Genomic DNA, 19,662 nt, shown 5'->3' with positions numbered 1-19,662 from the left:
TAGCTTACAAGTATCATAACTAATACAGCAGGGTAGTTATAGTCTACTGCATCTGTTCTACAAAACTGTGATCAATAATTCTACCTTTTATATGTGTCTGCTACTGTATTCTAATTCCTTACTTAACACTGGATTTATTACATCATATTGTGTATGTGATATGAGCCACTAATTTTAATCCAGTATCTTACCATGTCAACACATAAATGGTGGCTGTATTTGAAAAACAAGGGATTTAGAATTATGGATATTTTATTTTTATAGACAAAAACAGATATTTAATCATCATGTAACCTGTACTGACCATAAAAGGCAAAATTTTAAAAAAAGGACAACTATTTTTAAAGACATATTATCTGCTTCTGTAAGCTCTTTTAATGTTACTTTCTCAATTGTAAAATTAAGTAAGCTATCTCTAGAGCTGGTTTTGCCTACAGTCTATGTGTATGTTGAAATACACACAGCATTTCACCAAAGCCTAGAGTTCATTGTCCTTACTTGAGTTTGGACCATTCTGGGCTCTTCTTTCATGTGAATACACAAAGGTCAATAAGGGTTTAAAAATAGCATTGATAGATAAATCAGAATGTCTTCTCACTAAATATTTTCTTCCTAAACATTATGTTTTAAAGTTAGCAAAAAGATGTACATGTAATTGTACACCTAAAGTGAAAATTATTCCTGATTTTAAAACAAATCAATTAAGCATGTAATGGTTTTTCAATGATGTATAATAATAGTGTTGCTCACACTTGCTGTACTGAGCAATGGATTATGTACTAAGCTGTACATACCTAATAAAAATCAAAATAAAAAAATAGACAATCTGGGCTGGAGAGATGGTTTAGCAGTTAAATGCTTGCCTGTGAAGCCTAAGGACCCGGTTCCATTCCCCAAGACCCACGTTAGCCAGATGTACAAGGGGGTGCACGCATTTGGAGTTTGTTTGCAGTGGCTGGAAGCCCTGGCGTGCCCTTTCTCTCTGTCTACCTTCCTATTTCTGTATATCTCTCTCTCCAAAATAAATAAATAAAATAAAATATTTTAAAAAATAGACAATCAGCCCTGGTGTGATTCCGTCCTATGGCTCTAGTGTGAGGCGCCATAGTTAGTAGTCTCCGTCCCTCTCCTCATCTCCCCCACAAGTGCGTGCCACCCCCCATGGAAGATTCGATGGACATGGACATGAGCCCACTGAGGCCTCAGAACTAACTTTTCGGTTGTGAACTAAAGGTTGACAAAGATTATCACTTTAAGGTGGATAATGATGAAAATGAGTACCAGTTATCATTAAGAATGGTTTTTTGTTTTGTTCACAGGTCAGTTTAGGGGTTGGGGCAAAAGATCATCACATCATTGGGGCAGAGGCAATGAATTATGAAGGCAGTCCTATTAAAGTAACACTGACAACTTTGAAAATATCTGTACAACCAACAGTTTCTCTTGGGGGCTTTGAAATTACACCACCTGTGGTCTTAAGGTTGAAGTGTGGTTCAGGGCCTGTGCATATTAGTGGACAGCACTTAGTAGTTGTGGAGGAAGATGCAGAATCAGAAGATGAAGAGGAGGAGGATGTAAAACTCTTAAGTATGTCTGGAAAGCAATCTGCACCTGGAGGTGGTAACAAAGTTCCACAGAAAAAAGTAAAACTTGCTGCTGATGAAGACAAGGATGAGGATGATGATGAAGATGATGATGATGATGAAGCTGAAGAAAAAGCTCCAGTGAAGAAATCTATATGAGATATTCCAGCCAAAAATGCACAAAAATCAAACCCAAATGGAAAAGACTCAAAACCCTCAACACCAAGATCAAAAGGTCAACAAGCCTTCAAAAAACGAGGAAAAAAACTCCTAAAACACCAAAAAGACCTAGTTCTGTTGAAGACATTAAAGCAAAAATGCAAGCAAGTATAGAAAAGGGTTGGTTCTCTTCCCAAAGTGGAAGCCAAGTTCGTCAATTATGTGAAGAATTGCTTCCGGATGACTGACCAGGAGGCTGTTCAAGATCTCTGGCAGTAGAGGAAATCTCTTTAAGAAAGTAGTTTAGGGCTGGAGAGATGGCTTAGCGGTTAAGCGATGGCCTGTGAAGCCGAAGGATCCCAGTTCGAGGCTCAGTTCTCCAGGACCCACATTAGCCAGATGCACAAGGGGGCGCACGCGTCTGGAGTTCATTTGCAGTGGATGGAAGCCCTGGCGCGCCCATTCTCTCTCTCTCTCTCTTTATCTATCTGCCTCTTTCTTTCTGTGTCACTCTCAAATAAATAAATAAAAATGAACAAAAAAAAAAAAAGAAAGAAAGTAGTTTAAACAGTTCCTTGAAATTTTCTGTCTTCATTTCTATAACAGTTGATATCTGGCTGTCTTTTTTATAATGCAAAGTGAGAACTTTCTCTACCATGTTTGATAAATGTTGTCCAAGTTCCATTGCCAAGAATGTGTTATCTAAAATGCCTGTTTAGTTTTTAAAGCTGGACTCCACACTTTGCTTGGTTTTAAGTATGTATGGAATGTTATGATAGGACATAGTAGTAGTGGTCAGACATGAAATGGTGGAGAAACAAAACTATTACATGTGAACTAAACCCATTATTTTAATAAAGTAGTACTGTTTCTATTTAAAAAATAAGAATCAGACATTTCGTAAACATTGTTAAAGAGCAGAATATTTAATAAAACTGAATTTTGACCTGTGAAATTAAAAAATAATAATAATATACTTACATTATCCTTTCTGTTTGATCTGTAAATATTTTTTAATCAGAAATTTAACAACATTTTAGTCTCTACCTTCTGCTTTTATGGTTTTTGTCTCTGTGGTTGATTATAAATAGACTATCTGGATTTCCCTTGGTCAGCAGACCCTGGGCTTCCCCCTTTTTTGAATATCCAGAAGGTCAGTTATATTAATTTCATATTTTTATTTTTATGTTACATTTAAATAAAGTTTAAATAAACAAAAACTCATTAAAAATAAATCTTGATTTTGTTAAACATTCAGTTTTTTTAGTAGTCAGAGTTTAACAGTAAGAAATATAGGTATAGCTCAATTTTTAACTTCTATTTGAAACATGGCAATATAAATAAATGTATCAACTTATTATAGAGAGTAAAGTCTGAGTTATATGAACAATTAAGGTGGGAAAAAATATGGAGAACAAAAACCTTTAAGTTAACTCATTTTACTATGGGCAATTTAAACCTTTTCAGTTTAAGTCCCACAACCTTCTTATATCATTTTTATATTCTTTTAATAACATACCTTAGAGGAATCTTTTACCTTATAAAGTCTTTTCTGATCTAAAAACACATCTCTCTGCAGAAGTAGGATTAGAATTTGGTATACAAACATGTCTTGTTGTAATAAGCATGGACAAGCATGTTGTCAAAAATAGAGATTAATTATTTTAAATATACTGTAAATGTGGTTTTAATAACTTAATATAATCTTTTTTCTTTTTATCTTTATTTATTTTTTATTATTAATTTATTTTTTATATTAAATAGTTTTGTACTCAGTGAATACAGTCAAGTTGGTACCATTATTAGGCTCGTCCATGTCCTACCCCCTCCCCCTGGCCCCTCCTTGTTGAGGTATATGGGTCATGCATTAGGATATAAGTTCTCTCAAATGTTCTCAACTGATTCTGTAGTTACTAAGAAGATGGTTATACAATATTCTGTGGGAAGTTGTGGCTATTGCTATTATCTACATGTCATTTATTTATTTATTTTTGTCTTATTCCTTTATTATTTTTTTCTCAATTTTTATTAATGCTTTCCATGATTATAAAAAGTATCCCATGGTAATACCCTCCCCCTTTCCCCTTTGAAATTCCATTCTCCATCATATCCCCTCCCCATCTCAATCAGTCTGTCCTTTATTTTGATGTCATGACCTTTTCTTCCTCTTATGGTCTTGTGCAGGTAGTGTCAGGCACTATGAGGTCATGGATATACAGACCATTTTATGTCTGGAGGGAGCACATTGTAATATCATCTTAAAATATATGAGCATCAGAACATTTAATGACCATAAGCATTGGAACAATTAATGATTATGAATTTTGTCATACATAAAGACAGACATGAAACATAGAACACATGACATGACATGATTGCCAACATTAGACATGACAACATGAAACATTGAGAGACATCCCTTTAAGATTTTAGTTATGTTTTAAATTGATGAGGACTCAGTCTTAACAGGGCAACAGCCAGTGGTTTGAATTTAAAGTTGACAAGTTTTTCTTTTGTGACCAATAGCCATATGTAAGAGGGCTTGGGTTACAGGATTTCCCTTGGTATTTGTCTTTATTTTATCTAGCTGTGTGTCAGGCACTGGCTTTTCTAGTCACTTAAGGGTTAAGTTTTTGTGTACTGTGATTGTCCCACCTCTTTTTATCAGTATTTCCTTGGTGGCTTGTAATGAAAAGAAGGGAAAAAGTGAAAAGAAAGGAAAAAACTCCAGAAGCTGTATAGTGATTTTAACTTTTAGCAAATAGAGAAAAATTAGATATCTATATGTAGAAGCTAAAGAAGCCCTGTAAAAACAGGAGTTTCTTTACAAAAGCAAGGTTTGTATTTGATTTACTGGGATGGTTCAAATTTGGTATGAGGGAGAGACCCTGGCAAGTCATGGCTAGCTGACAGAACTGTGTGTGTGAGATAGTTTTAGGAGGAACAGCTGCAGGAGAGGGAATCTCGGTCCAATTGCCATGTCAGAGAAAGTCATCAAGACCAATGGGGGCTGGAGAGATGGCTTAGCTGAAACCAGAGCTTCTTTAAATCAGCCTTGAGATATGCCAATGGAGTGTCTTTTGGAACAGATAATTTAGAATCCATCTTGGAGAACAGGGGCTATTTAGAGTGGCCATTCTCACCACCAGGAATGTCTTCCAGGTGTAGAAAGGGCAAAGGAAATCTAAGGATTAGGAGGGAGCATCCCCACACTCATAATGCTTAGGGGGTCCAGTGCTGCAATGTGGTAGTTTGAATAGATGGCTCCCAATATATTCAGTGTTTTATTAGTTTGTAGGTTGCATCTGCAGCCACCTGGCTGGATGTGGTGTCACTGGGCAGATTTTAAGGTGTGGTGGTGGGCTTAAGATTCCAATGTAAATATATGGAAAGTGTGCCTAGCTGGAGTTCCTAAAGTGTGCTGTGCTGTGTGGCTTTTGATTTTTTGTTTGTGCTTCACTTTCTCTCTGTTTTGATCTGTGAAGGCAGGCCAGATTCTTCTGCCATTATGGAACTTCCCCTGGATCTTTAAGCTTCAATAAATCCCTTCCTCCATAACTGTGCCTGGTCTGGAAGTTCATCTCAGTGAACCCAAAGCTGTCTGCTACAGAAATTGGTACCAAGAGTGGGATGAGATGAACCAGGCCATGTGGATGTTGGTCTTCTGGAACCTTTGTTTTGGAGTAATGGGCATGGACTTGGTGTTTGCAACTGAAGATTGCTTCTGGAGTGGTAAGACAAGTATCTACATTGGCACTTCTTTCCCTATTTGGGGGAAATTTTCTTCTATGATTTTGTTGAAGATGCCTACTATGCCTTTGGAGTGGAATTCTTCTCCTTCTATTATGCCCTGAATTCTTATATTTGATCTTTTCGTAGTGTCCCAAATATCTTGAAATTCCCACTCATACTTTTCTATAAGTTTGTCTTTCTCTTTGTTGCACTGTATTAGATCTGCCACCTGGTCTTCTAGTTAAGATATTCTGTACTCTCCTTCATCCATTCTACTGGTGAGATTTTCTACAGAGTTTTTTATTTCATTAACTGTGTTCTTCATTGCTAGTAATTGTCACTGGTTTTTCTTTATTGTTTCTATTTCCTTATTTATGTCTTGTATTGCCTTCTTTATTTCATGAAATTGGTGTCCAGCATCTTCTTTAATTCCTTTGATTTCCTCTTTGACTCCTTGGATTTGTTCTCTGACTTCTTTGAACATAGTTACAATCATTCTATTGAAATCTTTCTCAGGAATTTCCTCTCACTCGTTCTCACTGGACGGGCATTTCTGATGCATTAATACTTTTAGGTGGATTTATATCGTCTTGCTTTTCAGTGTTTCTTGTGTTATGTATATATTTTTGCATCTTGGATTAAGTTAATGCTTGGATTTTCTAACTATCTGGGTAATCTTAGCTGTATCAACTGATTTGATGTTATATATTTTCAGGGTAGGAGCTTAAGGTGTTAGGTGTGGCTCTTAAGGCTCTCAGAGTATCTACAAAGGTGCTCCTCCAGGTTGAGTTTCCCTGCTATGGGTGTATTCAAGTAGGCTGAGTGGAGTAAAATACAGGTAGATTCTAAAAGTTAACTAAACACTGTACCCATTCAATCAAAAACAGCTCCAGGTATGTTTGCCAGAGTAGTTATTATAACAACCAGATCCTCTATCAACATAGAGGTTAAGATTTCTGGTCTGTTGAGGGATCCAAGTCAGCTTGCGACCAAGTGAGACCCTTCCCTGGTGCAATCCCATTTACCTTGGATGATTTTGGTCTCAGTCAAGTTGCTGCCTGGGTCATCGGGCTACTGTTCTGATATCTAGAGCTGGGCACTGGCTTTTCCTGTGGGGCAAACAGAGCCTGGCAACTGTGGCCCTGCAGATCAGCTCCCCCGGTGCTGGAACTGCTGCTGCGAAATCTGCCTCTGCTGGGTCTGTCAGGAGCTGAAGCTGCTGCTGGGCCCACTGCTGCTGCTGCCTCTGCTGCTGCTGCTGCTGTAGCTGCCACTTCTGGAGCCACTGCTGCTACTGAAGCTGCTGCTGCTGGGTCCACTGCTGCTGCCGCCACTGAAGCTGTTGCTGCTGGGTCTGCCGCTGCTGCCGCTCCTGGGTCTGCTGCTGCTGGGGCCGCTGTTACTGGTGCTGGAGCCACTGATGTTGCTGCTGAACTCTGCTCTTGCTTGGGTCCCACTGTCAGCCCAAGTTGGCGTGGCCGGTCCTGGGACCGCTGCTCTGCTAGCTGGAGCTGGGCTCAGGCGCTGTGGGAGGGGAGGGAGCCGCAGCTGCTCTGGTTCTCTTGCTGTTCCACATGTTCTTCTACCTCGTGGTCTGCTCCTCCATTACTCACTGCCACTCTCCCTTCCTCTTCCTGCATTTCTTGTCTTGACACTGCTTTTCTTACTTCTGCGTTATGACCATTAATGGTGTGATATTTTTGCAATACAATTTCATCCACATGATCATGGTCATCAAAGGTAACAAAGCCAAAGCCTCTTTTCTTTCCAGAATGCCTATCAGTAACTATTTCAATAGTACCAATTTTCCCATATTCTTCAAAGTAATCTCTATGGTGATGCTCCTCAATGTCTTCTTTAATTCTGCCAACAAATAGCTTCTTCACAGTCACATAGCTCCAGGTTTTCCAGACTCCTCTCTGGCTACCACGCGTTTTGGCTCAACTACTCTCCCATCAATTGAATGTAGCCTTGCAGCCATGGCAGCATCTACCTCAGCCATGGATGAAAATGTTACAAAACCAAATCCTCTTGACCTTTTGCTTGCAGGATCCCTCATTACCACACAGTCTGTGAGCTTTCCCCATTGCTTGTAGTAGTTTCTCAAACTTTCTTCAGTGGTTTCAAAGCTTAAGCCACCAATGAAGAGTTTACAGAACTGCTCCTTTTCTCTCTTCATTGCGGACTCAGTCACTTCAGCCTGATTTCCTGCAGCCGAGTGAGATGAGAGAGAACTCCATGCATGGACACGAACCGGACTCATCTTGACTCAGAGGTGACCAGTGGCAGCTGTCCCAACCACACCCACCCACCAAGGAGACCTTCACACAGCACAGGCGCAGCTGCTGCTCCATCCTGACATTTTTTATCCTATTTTGAAGTTGTTTGTTTTCACATAGTAAATTTACCCATTTGCAAAACACAAGGTGATAGACTCTTGTCTATGTTTAACCTGGTTAAACCTCCAACTACATCTGTACTTATGACTTTGTGACCCACCTAGCATAGGCATCACCTGTGTCTAATGTAAGATGAATTTAGATTAAGACTATGTCCCTATATAAAACTTTTAGAGTATCCTTAAGAGTCTGTAAACAGTTGAAAAATCTCTAACTTTAGTCATGGCATTTATGTTTAACCTAAAAATTCTTTTCTACATATGCACATCAGTCCATTATAAATTTAACCTTAGTTAAACTCTCTGGGCCTGGGCAGCAGGATGCAGCCAGCCCTGATGCCAGTATCCCAGTTCCAACAAAGTCCTCTATAGTCTTTCCTTTCCCTTAGAAAGCTCATGAGCCAAGCCTCAAAGTTCAATGCTGTTTGCATTTAGCAATTTTAGATTCTCATTAGAATAGTCCATAAAATTTGGCTTACCACTCCAGAAGACACCTTCAGTTGTAAGCACCAAGTCCATGCCTGTTCCTCCAAAACAAAGGTTCCAAAAGATCAACATCCACATGGTCAGGTTTATCTCAGTCCACTCCTTGGTACAAAGTTCTGTATCAGACAGCTTCAGGTTCACTGAGATGAACTTCCAGACCAGGTACAGTTATGGAGGAAGGGATATTTATTGAAACTTACAGATCCAGGGGAAGTTCCATAACGGCAGAAAAAGCTGGCCTGCATTCACAGGCCCAAGAGAGAGAGAGAGAGAGAGAGAGGCACAAGCCTAAAGGTTAAAAACCACACAGTGTGTCCATATAACCCATTCAGAAATATAAAAGCCGCAGATGCAGCTTGCTGGGACCCCTTCAGAAATACAGAAGTTGCAGATGCAACTTGCCGGCGAACCAAAAGTGAAAGGAAAGAGAAAGTGAACGAAGAGATGTTGACAAGCAAGTACAGGTTATAGAAGCAAAGTTTAGCACATTAAATATGAAGACTGCCTCATAACTTCTGAGGGTACGCTCACCCGCACATGTACAATGATTGACCTCCTCAATGAGAATGCCTCACATGGGGCACTAGTCGGCCAGGTTCCCAGAGCCCCACATTGGGCGCCAGCAGGTATGTAGTGCTGAGGAAGGACCAGGCCTGCTGGTTCCCCCCAAGGGGTTGAGGAAGAAGGGTGAATGTCAGATGACTCAGAACCTCTCCTAGTCACCAGAGAAAAACTACACTGAGTCGGGAGTCTTGTTGAAGCAGGAACTTGCTTTATTGTTACAAGCAGTTGCTTATTTGATGTTGAGAACAAAGGCAGGGATTCTAGGATGGGGGGAGAGGTAAGGGCCAATAGTAAACCGTGACCTATGAGATGATTGGTCCCAAGCACGCACGCACGCACAGGAATTCCAACTCCTACGTGGAAGTAGCAGGCCAGAAGCCATTAGGCGTAGCTGGCCTGGGGCAGATCACCAAACTTTAGCTAGGCTCAGGAAGTTCCACTTGGCCTCACGCTCGGGCCTCTCAAGTCCCAACAATACCTCATATTATGATAAAATAAAATTTAAAGGCCCTTGACCCAAACTTATGTCTTGTACTGTAATAAAATTTTATGTTGGTTATGTCCCATACTACATAGTCTTTTTGTACTGACTCTGTAGGGGGTTTGTTTTGTAATTTTTTTTCAAATTTTTATTAACAACTTCTGTGATTATAAAAAATATACCATGGTAATACCCTCCCTCTCCCCTTTGAAACTCCATTCTCCATCATATCCCTTCCCCATCTCAATCAGTCTCTCTTTTGTTTCGATGTCATTCTGACACTGTAGTTTTTGTACTGTTTCAAGGCCATAGTTTGTATTACAGCTTCTGGTCCATTATGTTTCTTCTTAACTCCATAACACAACTACAGATATCTCTCTACTAATTAACATTTTTATTCAGGCTTTGGAAGAGATTCCCCTGGATTCATGCTGATGTAAAAGTAAACCAATTCTCCATTCCATCCCTGGTGCTGGTAATGTAAGCCTTAGTTTTTCATATCAATATTAAGGTTAGCAAGATCAAGATATTTTTTAAAGGACTTTAAATTTTTTTTCAAAGATTTTATTTTTCTTTATTTATTAGAGCCAGAGAGAGGGAGAGAATGGGCATTCCATGGCCTTTAGCCACTGCAAACAAACTCCAGATGCATGTGCCAACCTTGTGCATCTGTCATATGGGACCTGGAAAATCAAACCTGGGTCCTTAGGCTTCAGAGGCAAGTGCTTGAACTGCTAAGCCATCTGTCTAGCCCAAGATCAAAATTTTTTAACTAGTTTTGTCTATTTATTTAAACTCTATCTAAATGTGACATAGAAATCAAAACTAAGCCTTTATTTTGTTATATAGGACACCTGTTTACAACAATAGGTTTCTTAAGTGATCTACTCTTATATGTTTTCTTATTGGTTCAAACTTTTATTTATTTGCTATAAGCTTATTCTGATAAACTAGAAATAATTAATAAAATATGTTTTATTGTATTATGGAGTCAATATAATTAATCTCTTATACTTCCTACCTTACCTAAACCAATCTTTTTACTTCCAAAAATTCCAATTAACTTCCCATCCAAGTAACAATTCCTTCTTCCTTACCTATCACTGACATGATTATTATTCAATCTTAAATATAATATTCATGTCACCTATAAATGTCATATCACATATAAGAAAACTCATACATGTATAATAACCAGATCATAATAGCTAATAGATTTGATGTGTTCTATGAGCTTCTTTCCTAGTGGCTCTGATAAATATCACTCTCCTGAAGAGCTGCCTCCTTGTCTGTTAATAAGATCCACATGAGATAATGGCCTACTATATTAGACAGCTTCAGGTTCACCGAGATGAAATTGCAGACCAGACACAGTTATGGAGGAAGGGATATTTATTGAAGCTTACAGATCCAAGGTAAGTTCCATAATGGTATAAGTTGAACCCCTCTTAAAGGTACAGGGAGAGAAAGAGGGGGGGAAGGGCGAGAGGGAGAGGGAGGGAGGGAGAAATAAACACCACACAGCACCCTTCAGGAACTCAATCTAGGCACACTTTGCATATCTTTAGATTGGAATTTCAAACTCACTACCACACCTTAAGATCTGCCCAGTGACACCTCCTCCAGCTAGGTGGCTGCAGATCCAAACTACAAACTAATAAAACACTGCATATATTAGGGGCCATCTATTCAAACAATCACACCTACTATGTATACAAACTACAAAGTGAAGGTTGGAAAATGGAAAACCCAAATTTGAGATTCCCAAAAGCCACACTTGTGTGACTGAAACTTCAATAATTGAGTACACCAATTGTAGACAGGTAAATGTTTCCAATCCAGAGCCAATAATATCTTGGGCTATATGAACCATTTTAATGGTCAATAATATTATTTCTATGCATGTGACCTGATATCTCTCTTTGACTAGCTAAGATATCTATTGCTGTAAATTAAGAAATCTCACAGCTCTATTCCTTTCAAGTTAAACATATCCTGTCTCTGATAGGTAATTTATTTCCCAGATTATAATACTCGCTCTCTCTTGTGGTCCTTACATACTCAGATGTCTCACTGAATTCCTCCAAGAAAGAATACATGCCTTCACCCACAGTAAGTCACTAAATTCTTCATGGCCACTGAATATCATTCCTGGGCATTTAACCTCCATGGTACTGTGTGGGACACCCCTGAGAGATCTATTGTCCTTCCCAGGAGGAAGTAGTGTGAAGATCTGATGTCATCGTCTCTGGTCCTTCCCACATAGACCACTCCTGTGATGCCCCGCTCACTCCCCAATTTTCCCCAATCTTCCTTATCCTTCCAGAGTCCAAACTGAAGGATTAATGACTCTTCCTGAAAACCAGAGGGTACTAGAGGGTTAATGACTATCCCTAAGACTAGAAGGCCTTAGAGAAACATCAGAGGGAGCCATTCCCAGACTAGCTTGACAATTCCCATGATTGATGCACTTCCCTTAACTCAGAAGGTCTTGAAGGAACAGAAACCATCTAAGGTATCCTCCCTTAGACAATTCTTGCTGAAAAATCCTATTCTGAGCAAAGAAACACATAGCTACAAGTCTCTTATCTACTTTCCTTGGATGTGCACCCAGTCCAGTCTGTTTTTCTTAGGATCCTCATTATAACCTTAAACCTCAGTCTAGCTCAGTGACTCAATCTCCATCCCACAGGAAGGCTGTAAGCCCCTTTCTGTAATAAACAGTCTCTGTCTGCAGAGATCAAGTCTGGTGTTTGCCTTTTGCTTTTCTCCTTCAAACTTCCCTTCTAAACTGAGAGTTGAGTGTTGCTGGGTGATGAATCTGACCATGTGAATTTTGGATTTTTGGAACTTGTATGCTGGAGCAATGTGGCAAGACTCTGTACTTGGTACTACAGAAGCCTTACAGAGTAGTAAGCCAAATTTTATGGGCTATTCTGGTGAGCTTGAAAATGTTAAATGCAGAGAGAATTGTGTTGGCTTATGAACTTTCAAAGAGAAGGGAAAGAAAGCAGAGAACTTTGTTGTGACTAAACTACTGGCATAAGGGCTGGTTGTGTTCTTCTGCCTATTCCCAGAGAGTTTAATCAATGTTGAATTAAAAAAAAATGGACTGGTGTGCTTGACAGAAAGAATAGAACTGAAAGATGTATGATCTAAAAGTTGGAAAAATTCATGCATGTTTAAAGTTATAGGCACAGAGATTAGTTTTAGGTTGCTGCTTTTATTAGATTACCACCATTAAGGGTGGGCCAATTGCTTTACACTAAAACAATGGAAAAGATGCCTGAGGGTGAAGTTCACCCAGGAATGGATGAATGAGTAGGAATGCAAACTCTTTTGAAAGGAGATGATTGAAAGGAAGAATTCTAAGGTTCTCAGGGTCAAGATTTATTTTCCCCTGGATTAATAATGGCTGTGTCGCAGTAAGAAAAAACGACATAAAGAAATTTGAGGAAAAATGGTTGAACCTGGAACAGATCATTCTCAGCAAACTTACCCAATCACAGAAAAAAAATCGACACATAGTCTCACTCATCTGCAACACCTAACCTGAATCTGTGCAAGATGCCTTACATATCCAGCAAGCACCTCATGGACTAGACAATAAGATGGATGGGAGGGCGGGGAGGGAATCAAAGGGTGGAAAACAGTAATCCGGACCCAAACGGCAATGGTACCATAAAATTTCACTTCCTAAAAGACAGACCAAATGGCTGAACCTTCATTAGACCCTTACAGGAAACATCTGAACCACAAGACACTGGAGAGGGTAAGATCAAGACTGACCTAAATCTCCTACATCTTCCCTCCCTCCCTCTCCCCCTCTCCCCTCTATCTCTCTCCTCTCTAACTCTTGTATATTAGTTATCTTTTTCCTCAATTTCTTAGTGGACACTGACCTGTAACCCCCACTTCCAGCTTGGGCCTACCATCCACAATGAGCTTTTGATCAGAGAAACCTACAAGGTTTCCCAAAACAATGACAGACTTCTGTCAGAGTACTTGATCACCCACCAAAGGCCAGTGGTAACACCCTATTGCTGAAGACTCCATACACAGCTGACGCGTAAAATGGAATGACATGGCTGGAAGCCAGGAGAGAATCAGACCCCAGACAGTCAGCGTGTCTAGTGCCAGAAGGCGCTACATAGGCGACTGGGGGAAATGACCAAGATGTGTCCAAGCAACACATTGTTTAACCTAACTAGCAACAAAAAACCGGATGTTATGCCCACACAAGTGCAATAGTGGTACACAGCCATGGTGAGGAATCAATTGCTCTTGATTTGGCTAACTGATCCACTCAATGGTACTAGACCCATAGCTGGAGCTGGGAAACAAGTCAGAACCATACCCAAACACAAGCCCACTCTACAATATCAAGCTACCATCAATCACGGGGTATAAGAGGGCCTACACCTATCATACTGTCTATCAAAAAAGTAAGTGTTATCTCAATTTTCCAGATGCTAACTTACTCTCCATTGGAGAATCTGCTTCTCTTTTCCAGATAGATGCAGATGCTAAGAAGAGAGCTGCCCCAACATACCTCAAAAGGGGCCCAACTGAAATTAAGGACAACTGGCGAAATAAGCAAGGGTGATGTTTTCCTGTGAACTGGATACCAGCACAAAGGGGAAGGAGATCAATGCAGAGAAAAATCAACTCCTACCAAATCAGAGAGCCAGAGCCTCAGAGGCCCCCAACACCTCAGCACTGAAGCAGACCAAAAATGAGTCCAACATGGCTCAGGGAAATCTTGTGGAAGAGGGGGCGGAAAGAATGTCAGAGTCACATGTTGGGTCATGATTTGCAGAGACATTTATCATACCAATAACTGGGGGCTAACTCCACAATGCACGACCCATTTTCATTAACAAAGAGGGTCTAATGGGAGGGGGTAGATCACAGATGAGCCTAAATAATGGTACCAAATTGCCTGTATTTACTGAAAAGAAAACTAATAAATTAAATTAAAAAAAAATAATGGCTGTGTCACTGCACACCTGGTATTGGCTCTGAAAGCATGAAAAATGCATGGAAAATGGCCATGAAGTACACAGGGTTCCAGGAGTCATTGCTAAAATATGGCATGTGAAGCAGGATGACAATTCTGTATTGCAGGCCAAAAAGATCACTGTATGAAGATGGATTGTGGTTTGCAGTGGACACCTGAAGATGTTTTGCATGTGTAATGGCTACCATAGAGAGCTGGTGTTTCACGATGAAAAAGTTTCCCCCGGCTACTCAGCACTGCAGGTGGGCAGAATTATAAACCTAGAGACTATCATAACTGGTTGTAGATGTTGGACTTAAACTACGTATGTTTGATGTTACCTGGGGTGGTTATTGATTTTTCAATGGTCCAGTCTCTCCTTGTTATGCCTTATTGCAATAGAAATGTTTACTCTGTACCATTATGTGTTGGAAGTATGTAACTTGTTTGATTTTACAGAACTCACAGTTAAGAAACAGCCTTAACATTTTTATCATGTTCAGACATTTTAAAATATGATTACCTTAGATCTTAAATTTAAATACCGGTAAAGGTGATCATCATACAACTTTAAAAACAAGTCAAACTTACTGTTCCAAAGAATTTAATAATTTCAAAATAACTACATCTGTTTATGTGTCTTAAGCTTGCTAACAAAAGCTTTCCTTGGATAATCTTCATATATGTTTCCTATAGAATAAATTTCTTATTGAATTTCTTGTTTGGTTGGTGTGTTGTGCTTTGTGGTTTGCTTTCTAATCCTTTGAGGCAGGGTCTCAGGTAGTCCTGGCTGGTCTGGAACTCACCATGTAGCTGAGGATGACCTTGAATTCCTGTTCCTCTGCCTTATCCTCGCTAGTGCTGGAATCACAACTGTGTACCAACACACCAGCCTGTTAAAAAAAGAAAAAAAAAAACTCATTTACTTGAAAGGGAGAATATGCACGGGCACACCGGGACCTCCTGACACTGCAAATGAACTCCCGAAGCATGCACGGCAATCCTCCTACCTCTGCCTCCCAAGTACTGGGATTAAAGGCGTGCGCCACCACACCTGGCTAAAATATTATATTTTATTGGTATGTGTATGTAGGGTATTTGTTGTGTGGTGTATGCACATGTGTGTGCAGGTCTGAGTGCCCCATGTGCACACACATTGGCCAGAGGAGGGTGTCTTCTTGTAGCTCATACTCCTCTTTCCTTGAGGCAGAGTCTCAGCCCACAGCTGTCAGTTTTGCTGTTTGTTTTCTGGCCAACAAGCCCAAAGGATTCTCCAGTTGTTGTCACCCACCCCCACAGTAATAGGGTCATAGATGTGCATGGCCACACCCAGCCATTTACATGGATGCTGGGAAATGGAGCTGGGGTGAGGGGATGAGTCTTAGGTCCTCATGCTTGCATAGCAAGTGCCCTTAACCACTGAGCCACCTCCCTGACCTTTTTTTTTTCTAATGTGGCCATAGATAACCTGTAAATCATTATGTAGACCAAGCTGGCCTTGAACTTATAGCAGCCTCCTCCTCTGCCTCCAAAGTGCTAGAATTTCAGGTGTGCACCATCATGTCTATCCATCTTTCAGTATTTTAATGAGTGGCAGCTGTGTGGTTGCTTGGATGAATTAGAATGCTAAAGGAGGTGGTGAACTGCTTGGAGTTTCATTTTTTTTTTATTAACATTTTCCATGATTATAAAATATATCCCATGGTAATTCCCTCCCTCCCCACCACCACACTTTCCCATTTGAAATTCCATTCTCCATCATATTACCTCCCCATTACATTCATTGTAATTACATATGTACAATATCAACCTATTAAGTATCCTCCTCCCTTCCTTTCTCTACCCTTTATGTCTCCTTTTTAACTTACTGGCCTCTGCTACTAAGTATTTTCATTCTCACGCAGAAGCCCAATCATCTGTAGCTAGTATCCACATATGAGAGAGAACATGTGGCGCTTGGCTTTCTGGGCCTGGGTTACCCATTTTTTTATTTTTAATTCTTGGTACCTAGGTGCTTTTGAAAATAATCAGGTAAACATATATTAAGCCCTCATAAAGGCCATTGACAATATGTAATGTTGAAATCGTATATATACTTATTTTTATTATCTTTTTAATTTAATTTTATTTTTAATTTAATTTTTATTAACATTTTCCATGATTATAAAAAAAAATTCCATGGTAATACCCTCCCTCCCCCTCAAGCTTTCCCCTTTGAAATTCCATTCTCCATCATATTATTTTTGTTATCTTTATATAGTGTATTTTTCCCACTATAGGCTTTTTATTTTAACTTTCTTGAAAAAACACTTACTCTTCCCTTCCCTGTCTCTACTCCCTGTAGTTTATTTCAATCTGTTGAGTTGCCAAAGCCATCTAAGGTAACACACTTTGAAAAGCTGAACAAACTATAATCTGCTTACCTGTGTAACTCACACAGACCTGTGGCACCCAGATGCATTTGCTTTCAGATTGAGTCTTCACAGTGAAAAAAAAGCTTTGTATTTCATTGTTCTCAATCCATTTATAGTAAGTACATTAATGCTTATAGTTTGTTTCTTTAAGTATAGTTTTTGCATAAAGTTTTAAAAGTTGTATCTAATGTCTTTTAACCATTGTTATTTGACAATATGGTTGTATTAATTTTATTTTTTTACCAAAAAAAAAAAAAAAAGAAAGAAAAAGAAACAGCTTTAAGTCTCATATGAGATTTTGGAATAATCTTAAAGTAGGTAAAGTTTATGGGGACCTTTGAATTTGGACTGAATACTATTTGCACTGAGAGATGATCATGAGTCTGTTGGGGCCTGGGCTACACATCACTGAGAAATCAATCTGGAGCTGAGCTAGAATCCTTTTCCCTGTTGACTAGCTGTCATAATGCTGGAAAGAGATGCACAGTCTGTTGTGGGGGGAAAAAAATCCAACAGTCTTAGCCAGCAGTGGATCCTGCAAGCTTTACAGCTGACCAGCCAGGCCAAATATATCAACTGGTGCAATGAAGGCATGTCTGTTATGGAGGAAACCAATTGCTCTCAGATTGGATTTGAGACCTGCTCCATAGGAGGGAATTCATGCCTGCTACTGAAAACCTAGTCAAAAGTAGAGGCTGGAGAGATGGTTTAGCAGTTAAGGCACTTGCCTGTGAAGTCTAAGGACCCAGGTTTGATTCCCAAGCACCCACATAAGCCAGATGCACAAGGTGGCACACACTTCTGGAGTGTTTGCAGTGGCTAGAGGCCCTGGCACATGATTTCTTTCTCCCTCTCTCTCAAATAAATAAATAATAAAAGGTCCTATTTTTTTTAAAGCCTATGGCTGAGGAGATCATAAGTCCTTGGAGCAAACTAATACTATTGTCTGGCTAGATGGACATATTATACCCACCAAACTGCCCTCTAAATACTTATATTTATCTCCATGTATTACTACTACTCTCACTTTTGGTTAGAGAAGCTTCTCAGATGGAGCTGACTGGGGTGATCCAAAACTCACCAAAGCACTGAGACATGACAGTAATTCAGCACTGAGATCTCTCTATCACACCATCCAAGATTCAGTGTCTATTATGGAAAGGGTGGTGGTGGGGGGGGGGGGGGAAATCTAAGAGCCAAAACAAGGGGAGGAGGGCTTACAATACTGTTTTCCAGACACAATGTGGCCATCATATTCATTACTTCACCATGGCTGACACTACCAACAAAAGATCTGTTTAATAGGAGGGGGGAAAAATGACACCAAAATATAAGAGAGACTTGTTGGAAAGAATAGAGAGTCAGTTGAGGGATTTGAGAGGAAGTAAAAGGAAGGTGATGGGAGAGGACTATGATTGTAAAAGATCTGTTCCATGACCAGTTGGAAAGGATTTAGTAGAGGTGGAGATGGGGGGAGGGGGAGTGAAGGTGGTGGGAGGGGATTATGATTATGGTATATTGTGTGTTCAAAGGTTGTCAATAAAAATATTCAAAACTATTCCAAGGAGCCATGAGGGTGGAGGAGAGGGGAGGCGTTAAGAGGAAGGGATAGTAAATAAGTAGAGGGTAGAATACTGGAGGTGAAATGGTGTTAAGTGGGGTCAGGGGATGGGGATAGAGGAGAGAAGGTGTCCCATCATCTTCCCATAGGTGAGTCAAAACTAAAGATGTTGGTGTTATTCGAATAAGTCATATGGAAACCAACTTCTACATCAGCTAAATAATAGATTTGTTAGAGTTTATGTTTAAGTACTCTGTGGGCATATATAGTGCTGTGTCCAGAAGCTATAGTTAGTTACAAGAAAATTTCAGTGCCAAGGTGAGATGCCTTCCAGTGAGTTGTTTGTCAGGGAGACCCCTAATGTCCCCCAAATATTACATACTATTGGCAAGGCTTTTGGTTGCCCACAAGAAGTAGATGGTAAGATCCTACTGCTGAACACACCATATGCTGGGGCTGCAGGATGAGTACTCAAGCTGTAGAAAAGTCATCAATGGTCTTAACTAGCAGTAGACCCTGCCAAGTCTTAAGGGTTAGCCAGCCATGCCAAATATACCAACTGGTGCAATAGTGGCATGCCTGTTATGGGTAAAACCAACTGCTCTGATTGGACACAAGACCCATTACATGTGAGGGAGTTCATGTCTGGTACTGCAAACCTAATCAAAAACCTATGTCCAGACAGGGCATAAGCCCTAGGGGAGAAACTTCAACTCTTGCATTAAGCTTACCAAACTGCCCTCTAAATACTTAGGTTTATGCCCATATATTAATACTACCCTCACTCTAGCTCATCGAAACTTCTTTTTTCAGATCATGGTGACCACTGGGGAGATTCAAAACTCATCAAAGTGCTGAAAGAAACAGTATTCTGTATTAAGTGAGACATCTCTATCACACTGTCCAGGGTTCAGGGACCATTTTGGAAGAAATGGCGGAAAGAATGTAAGAGCCAAAGGAAGGGGAGGAGTGCTTTGCAATACTATCTTTCATACACAAAGTAGCTATGGTATTCGTGACCTAACAGTAGCTGATGCTACCTATACAAGACCTTCATAATAGGAGGAAAGAAAGATGACATCAGGCTGAGTGTGGTGGTGCATGCCTTTAATCCCAGTACTTGGGAGGCAGAGGTAGGAGAATTGCTGTGAGTTTAAGGCCAGCCTGAGAGTACATAGTGAACTTCAGGTTAGCCTGGGCTAGAGTAAGACCTGACCTTGAAATTAAAAAAAAAAAAAAAAAAAAAGACAGAGAAATGATAACATCAAAATAGCAGAGAGACTAG

General features: G+C 40.0%; 2 pseudogenes; one reads left to right on the top strand and one right to left on the bottom strand.

Annotated features, from left to right (window-relative positions):
* Window positions 1–1,148: 1,148 nt before the first annotated feature.
* Window positions 1,149–2,036, top strand: LOC101602531 (annotated as a pseudogene).
* Window positions 2,037–7,099: 5,063 nt separating this feature from the next.
* On the bottom strand, window positions 7,100–7,653 carry LOC123458325 (annotated as a pseudogene).
* Window positions 7,654–19,662: the final 12,009 nt, after the last annotated feature.

Source organism: Jaculus jaculus, chromosome 1 (assembly GCF_020740685.1).
Source record: "Jaculus jaculus isolate mJacJac1 chromosome 1, mJacJac1.mat.Y.cur, whole genome shotgun sequence".
Lineage (NCBI taxonomy): Eukaryota > Metazoa > Chordata > Mammalia > Rodentia > Dipodidae > Jaculus > Jaculus jaculus.
This window is presented reverse-complemented; position numbering and strand designations above follow the sequence as displayed.